Raw genomic sequence first — 8961 nt, 5'->3', positions numbered from 1 at the left:
AGCAGAATCAAGAGTTAACAGATCGAATTCTAGTAATTTCTGTATATTTGACGTTCACTCAATGTTGCACATTCTACTGACGGTTGCTAAGCCTCGTGATAAAGTCATTTAAACACTCAACTCTGTTACTCTCCACGAAGGTAGTTTACTGTGAAGGTAAGGTGAAACCACCACTAGAAAAGTCCACTTTGAAAAAGCAAAATTAAGAAAGGAGATTGTTCAGGGCACCTAGGTGGCTGGGGCGGCCATGGGAAGTTTTTAGAGTAAGACAACAGAGAAGTTTGCTGCATCGATAGACTCGTCTTTCGTGAACGATTTCTCTGTAGCGGGTGATGGTTTGATTGCATCCAACCCCCAGTAGAACTTCTCTCAGAACTGGAGTCTGTCCTCTCCAACCTGCCACTGCTTTCTCGACTGAGTTCACGTGATGTTCTGTGTTGTCATCTCAACAGTCTTCACAGCGTCTTCACCGGGAGTAGAAACCACTCCTTTGCTCATCCGTAGGAAGCAACTTGTCAGTTCGAGTTCAGGTTTTATCATGAGATGCAGACGTTCAGTCCCACCTTCAGGCTCCACTTCTGAGTCCAGTTCTCTTGCTGGTTCCCCACATCTGCAGTGACTTCCTCCCCTGAGGTCTTGAGACACTCACTGTCCTCCATGAGGGTTGGAATCAACCTCTTCCAGACTCCTGGTCATGTTGATGACCACCTCTCCCCATGAATCATGAATGGTCTTATTGACATCTGGAATTATGAGTCCATTCCAGAAGGTTCTGCATTTTCTTTACCCAGATCCATCGGAGGAATCACTATCTATGGCAACTAGAGCCTTATGAAGTGTATTTCTTAAATAATAAGACTTGGGTTGAAAGGACTCCTGATCCATGGGCTACAGGACGGATGCTGTGTTAGCAGGCATGAAAACAGCATTAATCTCATTGTACATTCTCATCAGAGCTCATGGGTGACCAGATGCATTGCCAGTGAGCAGCTGTATTTGAACTGAGCATCAGGTCTCAACAGAGGGCTCTGAACACTCAGTCAACCATGTTGTGAACAGATGTGCTGTCATCCAGGCTTTGCTGCTCCATCAATAGAGCCCAGGCAGAGGGGATTTAGCAGGATCCTTAGGGGCTCTAGGATTTCTGGACCGGTACACGAGCCCTGGCTTCAACTGCACGTCGCCAGCTGCATCAGCCCCTAACGAGAGCATCAGCCTGTCCCTTGAAGCCTTGAAGCCAGGCACAGACTTCTCGTCTCCAGCTATGACAGTGCTGGATGGCATCTTTTCCCAACAGGAGGCTGTTTCATCTACACTGAAAGTCTTGTTCGGTGTGGCCACCTTCACTCACTGTCTCAGCTGGATCTTCTGGAAGACTTCCTACAGCTTCTACATCAGCACCCGCAGCTTTGCCTGGGGCCTTTATGTCAAGGAGGCGGCTTCCCTCCTTAAAGGTCACGAACCAACCTCTGCTCGCTTCAGACTTCTCCTCTGCAGTCTCCTCACCTCTCAGCCTGCACAGAATTGAAGGGCCTTGCTCCGGGTTAGGCTTTGCCTGAAGGAACGCCGGGGCCGGTTCGATCGTAAGTCCAGACCACACAACCTTTCTCCGTATCAGCAGTAGGCTGTGTGGCTTTCTTGCCATCCGTGCGCTCACTGGAGAAGCACCTGTCCTTTGCTTCAGGAGCCTGTCCTCTGGGTCCTCCACTTGGCTGATGTTTGGTGCATCCCTTGGCCTCGCTCTCAGCCTGTCTCAGCTTTGGACACACCTTCCTCTCTGAGCTGACTCCTTCCTAGTTTGTGATTCGTGACAGACCCGTGACTCTTCCTGTCACTTGAACACCGAGCGGCCATTACTGTAGGAGTATTAACTGTCCTGATTTCAGTATTGTTGTGTCTCAGGGAATCGAGAGGCCTGAGGGGAGGGAGGCGGGGGAACGGCTGGTCGGTGGGGCAGTCAGAACCCACACACATTTGTCAAGTAAGTCGCCATCTCATATGGGCATGTTCTGCGGTGTCTGAAAACAATTAGAATAGTAACTTCAAAGATCACTGATCACAGATCATATCAGCAGAACAAATAAATAATAGGAAAAATTTGAAATATTGCAAGAATTCCCCAAACACGTCACAGAAACATGGACTGATAGACTTGCTCGACACGCGTTGGCGCAAATCTTCAATTTGTGCGACACGCGTTGGCACAATCTTCAAGCACTATCTGTGAAGCACAACAAAGTGGAATGTGATAAAACGAGGTGTGCCTGTTTACATCAAGATAGAGAACAGGCCTTGGAGTCACAACGGGGTGTGAGAATCAAGCTCACCAACTGTTAGTTTTGTACCTTGGAAACCTTTGCTTCTCAAAGCCGCATTTTTCTCAGTTGTTCTGGCCCAAGCCATATTCACATATGGGATAAGACGTCCTGTGTGGGCACTGCCCGGTCAGAGCCGACAGGACCTGCAGTTCTAGAGACCCCAGGCCATGTGAGGCTCTGTGTCAGGACTTGCTCAGTGCTGCTTGGGGGCTGGGGACTGGGGGTGGGGGGTCAGGGGCATCCAGAGAATCGGGGGAGGTTCCTGCTGCGGCTGGGACAGAACACACTCTTGCCACAACAGAGGGATTCTGTTTTTAACAACCAACACTGCTGTCCTGGTGCAAGTCAGATGAACATCAGAGATGGACAAGCATTCCTTCTTTTCCTTTTCTCCTTTTTTTTTTTTTTTTTTTTTTTTTTTTTGGCTTTGAAGAGCCCAGTTTGGTGATTAACGTTTCAGTGCCTCTGTGGCTTTAATGTTCCAGGTTGGATGATACAGCTCTGGAAAGTGTGGGGACAGGGAGCTTGTAGCTGCAGGGCTCCTACACACATGTGTACTCCTCCCTGTCCCCCTGCGTTCCGGGCACCTAAGGGACTGAACGGGGGCCAGGGGGACGGCACGGGCACTCTCTCCCCCTGCCCTGTGCCTGCTTCCTGCTCCTCTCTCCAGACTCCCCTCCAAGATAGGCGCTCCTGCTGGGGGACATGGTCCCCTGCAGTTCTCCCCCTTGGCAGGGTCACTACGGAGCTGATTTAAGTCGCACGCATGTCTTCAGAAAGGGCACTGTTGCCCCCCCCCCCCCCCCCACAAATGCGGAGCTCACCCACAGCCTCTGCCTGCACACCGCCCCTCACAGGCACCAGCCTCACACCTGCCACACGCCCACCTCGCACCTGTCAGAGGCCAGCCTGCAACCTGGCACACCAGCCTCCCACCAGTTGGGCACACCAGCCTCGTACCTGTCACACACCAGCCTGTAGGCACTGGGCCTGCAAAGGACCCGTCAGCCTCTCCAGACGGTTCTCTGGAGCCCTCTCAGAACGTCCACTCAAACCTGAACCCCGAGGCAAAGTCCACATTCTACGTTGTGTTTTTTGAGTAAGAGAAGGGAATACTGTTTTCTCCGACTTCTTCCTCAGACTCAGGGGAGAGCTCTCCTCTCTGAACTCACCCTCCTCAAGTCTACCCGCCCCCCCCCCCCACCTCCCTCTATCTGATCTATCACCACTTCCCAATTCCAAAGTCAAGTCCCTACCGCTTGGACCACTTGGACCACCTTTGTGGAGATTGGGAGAGGGAAGCCGGTGCAGGGAAGCGGCTCCTGGTCTTGCTACAATGTCAAGAAGGTAACCAGGTCACCCTGGCTGCCGTGCTGCCATTTCCAGGGTCCATCGCCCCCCCCCCCGCCCCCCCCCGCGCTCTCTGTCTTCAGCTGATGTGTAGCTCCCTCCAGTCCAGCCGTCCAGGTCTGAGCGTGTCCTCAGGCTGACCCCACCTGCCTCCTTTTCTTCCGCTTTACCCCTTCTGCGACCACCACACCCGAAACGGCCAAAAGCGACAGTGTGTCCAGCAGCGGATACCATCTTTCAACTTTTCTTCAGGCAGTTTGTTTCTTTCCCCTCTTAATTTTATTACCAATTCATATTCAAGCAACTACGTATGTTCTACTCATAATGGTAAAAATTGAGAATCTCAATGTACAATAATAAAGACCTCCGAAATATACTACAAGTGATATTTGCAAAAATAACATACAACACTGATGAATAAATTATGATGGGTCACAAAATGATCTGTACAGTATGCGAAGACCTTCCATCTGATTGATAATGGAAAATGAATCTTCAATTTTAAAAACTTGGGAAAACAGTTACACTTCACCATAAAATAGAAAGGAAAAAGGAAAAGGAAGATTCAGAAAACAAACCCCATGAATAAAAATGCTGAAAAACTCTACATCATCTTACTCTCTAACCTTTGTTTCCAATATTTATCTTTTCACAAAGCAACCGATGATCACCAAAAAAGACAAAAACAAACTTATAACATACAAACAAGTTAGATATCCATGAAGGCTGGCCACAGCCACGCAAGCCCAGACCCCACAAACCTCTTTTCAAGCTCAGTGTAAAGAGAAGGTAGCTAAAATTCCTATCTGTGCGAAATGTCTATTTGCACACATAGAGAGAAGGGGGAGACGGAAGACTGAAAGTTCTGAGTTCTTGACGGCCCCTCTCACTTCCAAAGGCAATGAAACGACTACAGACGTACAGTCTTCCCTTTAGCAGGGGCACTAATGGGACTCTGAACGTGCAAATACGAGTCCTGAGCTTAGCAACATGGAGAATATACACTGTCTGCAGAGAAGGGGAGTCAGTTTTGGAGAAGATATCAAAATCAGTGAAGTCAGAAACAAAGTAAACATGTTGGCAGATATTAAGAGGTGAGTGGGTGTCTAACCATATGATGCATACATATCCTGCATTGCTGTAATTAGTTATTAAAATCTGCAGTTATGCAGGAATTTGTCTGTGTAAAACCAGAGCCAGGAAGGAGAGTAAAGGGTAAAAAGGACTTATGGCTGGAACACAGTTTGGTTTCGTTTTGATTATGGGAAAAAATCAAGGAAATAAATAGGCTGAATTCAACGTTTAAACCGTCTCAGCAGAAGAAAGTGAATAATCGTAACAATTATAAGATGAAGAGCCAGGCTTCCAGAATTTATGAACACAAATAACGGTAGGAATGAAGCCCACAAAGACGTTCACAGCCCCTTGCCTTTAGCCTCAGAAAGAATTATTCCCATTTTAGAGGTAAGAGCCAGAGAGGTCGAGTGACTCGGGTATGGGAACTCAGCTAAGTCACCCTTGAAATCTAGAATAGCTGGATTTGTTTTTCGGTCTTTAATTTCTATTTTGTTTTCAGCGTATGGCTTACTTGGTGTTATTTTTCCCACTCCATGGTGTATTCAGAGGTGTCAACCCCACCTGGGAGCTTTGCGGAATAGTTATGTCCTGGATGAACACTTACAACAGACGCGTTAATCACGTCATTTTTGTAGTGTGCTTCCTTCTTTCTCAAAGGAATAAACGTGGTAAATTTTCACCATATCTAAGGGGCACAGTCAACTATTAATTAGTAATAAATTTCTCAAATGTAGAGAATCTTTCCCTTTCCCACATACAATACTGTTTGTATTTGACAAAGTTTATAGTGATAGAATTTCTAGAGATACCAAGGGAAATAGCATTAAAGTAACACAATAATTGGGAAATTTTTAATGAGTGGAGAGTTTTTGATGCACCTTTATTCATTTAAAACTTTTAATACTGGAAATAAGTACCTTTGTATACCTTAATTTAAAAAATATTGATAGCCATATATTTAGAACTGACAAAAATACCAGTAAATTGCTACTTTTAAAATGGCACAGTACACTGTGACATTGAAATAGTGAAAGCCTTTATTGCAATCACCAAGATTTTTAAACATTTTCACTTCCTCGGAAACCAAAAAACTGTCCAAATCATGTTGGTTTTGGAAATCGTGTCTCTTTGCGATACAAAGAGATATTGGAAACGGCCAGGAGAGACTGAGTTTCATCATTTAATGCACCTTATTTAATGCAAATGTAAAGTTACCTGAAGATTTGTGACTTTTCTCCCCATTATCATGTTTAAACAGAAAAAAAGTTTCACAGGGATCGGCAATCTCTGTGGAAATATTGCAATATTGGACAGTAGATGGCTATGAATGAAATGGGGGAAATCCCCGAATTAGGCTTCCCCAAGCCCCTAGCTTTCATGCCTGTGGGACACAGCAATCCCTCAGTGAATCTCCGTGGCTACTGAGCGGTAAAAACCAAATCAGCCCAGCACTCAGCTTCATCTGCGAAGGGAAACATAACTCTTGTTGAAATGAAAGGAAAATATTTATATGAAGAGAAATTTTCTCCCTTGAAAATTAGAGGGAAAGAAACAGGGACAATCTAAACATGATTAGAAGTGCAACAGATCCATAAACATGAGTTTGAGAACTGAAAATAATCCCTTTAACTTTCAGTCTTTTGTCCCCGTGTTTTGGTTCACGACTGTCAGAAAACAAAGCGTAGGAAGCTGGACGGTCAGATCATGATTAGAAACGATTCAAAAGGCTTTCGTGGGCATTTGGCTCCTAGCGAGACATCCTTCCTTATGGAGGTCTCGCAGTTTGGTTGATGGTCTGTGTCCAAATAGCACGGATGCTGAGTTTTGATAGAATGACAGACTAAAAGAAGGAACAGAACAGGGTGCAAGTGACAACCTATGCATCTGGAACTAGCAAAGCAAGGTAAGATTTGCCTTATGATTCTCAATTTACACGCTACACGTGGAGCTTCCTCTAAAATGAGAAGTCGTGTGTTGATCTGAAAACTCCAGCAAAGCCCGGCTGTAGCTGACTCTAAACTATTGCCAACTCTCAACACCACAGTTCATGGGCAAGTAGTAATAATAGCTTTATGAGTTCAAGGGTAAGGCTCGGAAGGATGTTTCTTTTTTCTGTTTTTCCAAAAAATTTTTAATGTTTATTGATTTTTGAGAGAGAGAGAGAGACAGAGACAGAACGCGAGTGGGTCAGGGGCAGAGGGAGAGGGAGACACAGAATCGGAAGCAGGCTCCAGGCTCTGAGCCGTCAGCACAGAGCCGGATGCGTGTCCTGAAATCACAGACCACAAGATCATGACCCGAGCTGAAGTAGGACGCTTAACGGACTGAGCCACCTGGCGCCCTGGGGAAGGTTATTTCTTAATTGCTGTTTTAGTGAAACCAAAATTCGAGTTTGAAGTTTATTGAGCAAGTCGACATTAAAAAGTGAACGATGGGAAACCATGAGAGGTAAAGACTGTAAATCGTGCTGAACATTTATGCAGCTGGGAGAGAGAGAGTTCACTGGAAAACAAGTCTAATCCATGTGGTATACACTGAAGCATTTACTGAGAGCACTTACACGACAGGCTGTTCCTAAGAGTTCCTGCAGCCATTCATGTTTTGACTCTGTGCAAATATGGCTCTCAAAGGAGGGTTATGGAAGTGGGAGCTCATGTTAACATTAGCCTCTGTGCCAGACACACATCAGGACACCTTCCAAAAATCATTTAGCTTGGTTTTTCACAAGAAAGCTGCTCATCACTATCCCTATTTAATAAATGAGGAAATCAAATTCTTGATTTTACTTAAATTGTCCAAGGTCACAAATCTCCCAAATAGTTAAACTAAGATTGAATCCCAATCTCTTAGTACAAAGACCACGTTCTTTGCATTTTGCTATGAACTGTGCTGTCAGAGACCTGGTTTTCAGCACCTCAGGGAACAACTAATCTCCTCTGATGAAATATCTTCAATCATCTGAAATGTATAGAAAATATAGTTGAAGGTATAAAATGATGAATAACCTGGTTGTTGGAGCGCTGTAACTGACAGGTGATTAGGCCCTCTCCACCTTCTCAGTGTCTGAAGCTATCAGTAAATAAAGTTTTTAAAGTTCTAGAAACCAAAATATAAGGCATCTGTGTTTTGGGGGGAAACCACTACTAATGCAAGTACGTAGAACGGGACAGGAACAAAAGAGCAAAGCAACTTCAAATCCACTTTAAACCTTTTACTGAGAACCAGGGAGGGCTTAAGATGCTGACGCCTGGAGGGAAGACAGTCTTCCACAAAGCCTGCTGTCATGGCCCAAACCCCTCAGGTGGGTGCAGGTAACTCCACTGAGCGCAGGTAACGGAAAGAGCAGACTTTGGTGTTGCACGGATTTTTTCCAGATTTAGTTTTGCAACTTACTAGCTCTGTGGGCTTGGTTAAGTTACTCTGGTTATGCTTTCTTGAGCTTCTGTGTCCTATTAGTTTGGAATAATAAAAGTTCAGAGAGCTTCTGGGTGGCAGTTAAGTGAGAGAATATTTATTACTTTTAAAATTCGAGTTTAGAGCTTTCGGATTAATAAATGTGAACTTCATCCATCCGGCACAAGGTTTCTACAGGTGCCAGGCGTGGTCCATTTTCTTTTCCAAATCTCAAAATATGCACCTTGGTTTAGAATTTGATGTTGCTTTTTTCAAAACACTAAGATGATTGGGTCATGAAATTTTCAGAGAGGGTAGGGTTTTGTTTTTTTTTTTACATTTTTATGAAGGAGAAAAGTACCTAATATGTCTTGACTTTGTCAATATATATTGGTGTCCTGTTACTGAAGTATTCAATCTTCATGCCTACCTTCTTTTTTTTTTTTTTAATTTTTTAAATGTTTATTTTTTTGAGAGAGAGACAGACAGAGTGTGAGCAGAGGAGGAGCAGAGAGAGAGGGAGACGCAGTATCCGAAGCAGGCTCCAGGCCCTGAGCTGTCAGGACAGAGCCTGATGCGGTGCTTGAACTCATGAACTGCGAGATCACGACCTGAGCCGAAGTCAGATGCTCAACCGACTGAGCCACCCAGGTGCCCCCATGTCTACTTTCTTTTAAACAAGTTGAGTAATTGTGTCAAGTTCTTTGACTTGAATATAAAATTCTTTCCAGAAGTCTAACTGGTCCAACCCTGTTTGTGTTTAAGATATTTATCCGGAGAAACAAGAGTTTACTGGCCTGGAATTTGGTGTCACCAGCTCCAG

Source organism: Panthera onca, chromosome D2, assembly GCF_046562875.1.
Source record: "Panthera onca isolate mPanOnc1 chromosome D2, mPanOnc1 haplotype 2, whole genome shotgun sequence".
NCBI lineage: Eukaryota > Metazoa > Chordata > Mammalia > Carnivora > Felidae > Panthera > Panthera onca.
The sequence above is the reverse complement of the archived record's forward strand: the minus strand, read 5'-3'. Positions refer to the sequence as shown.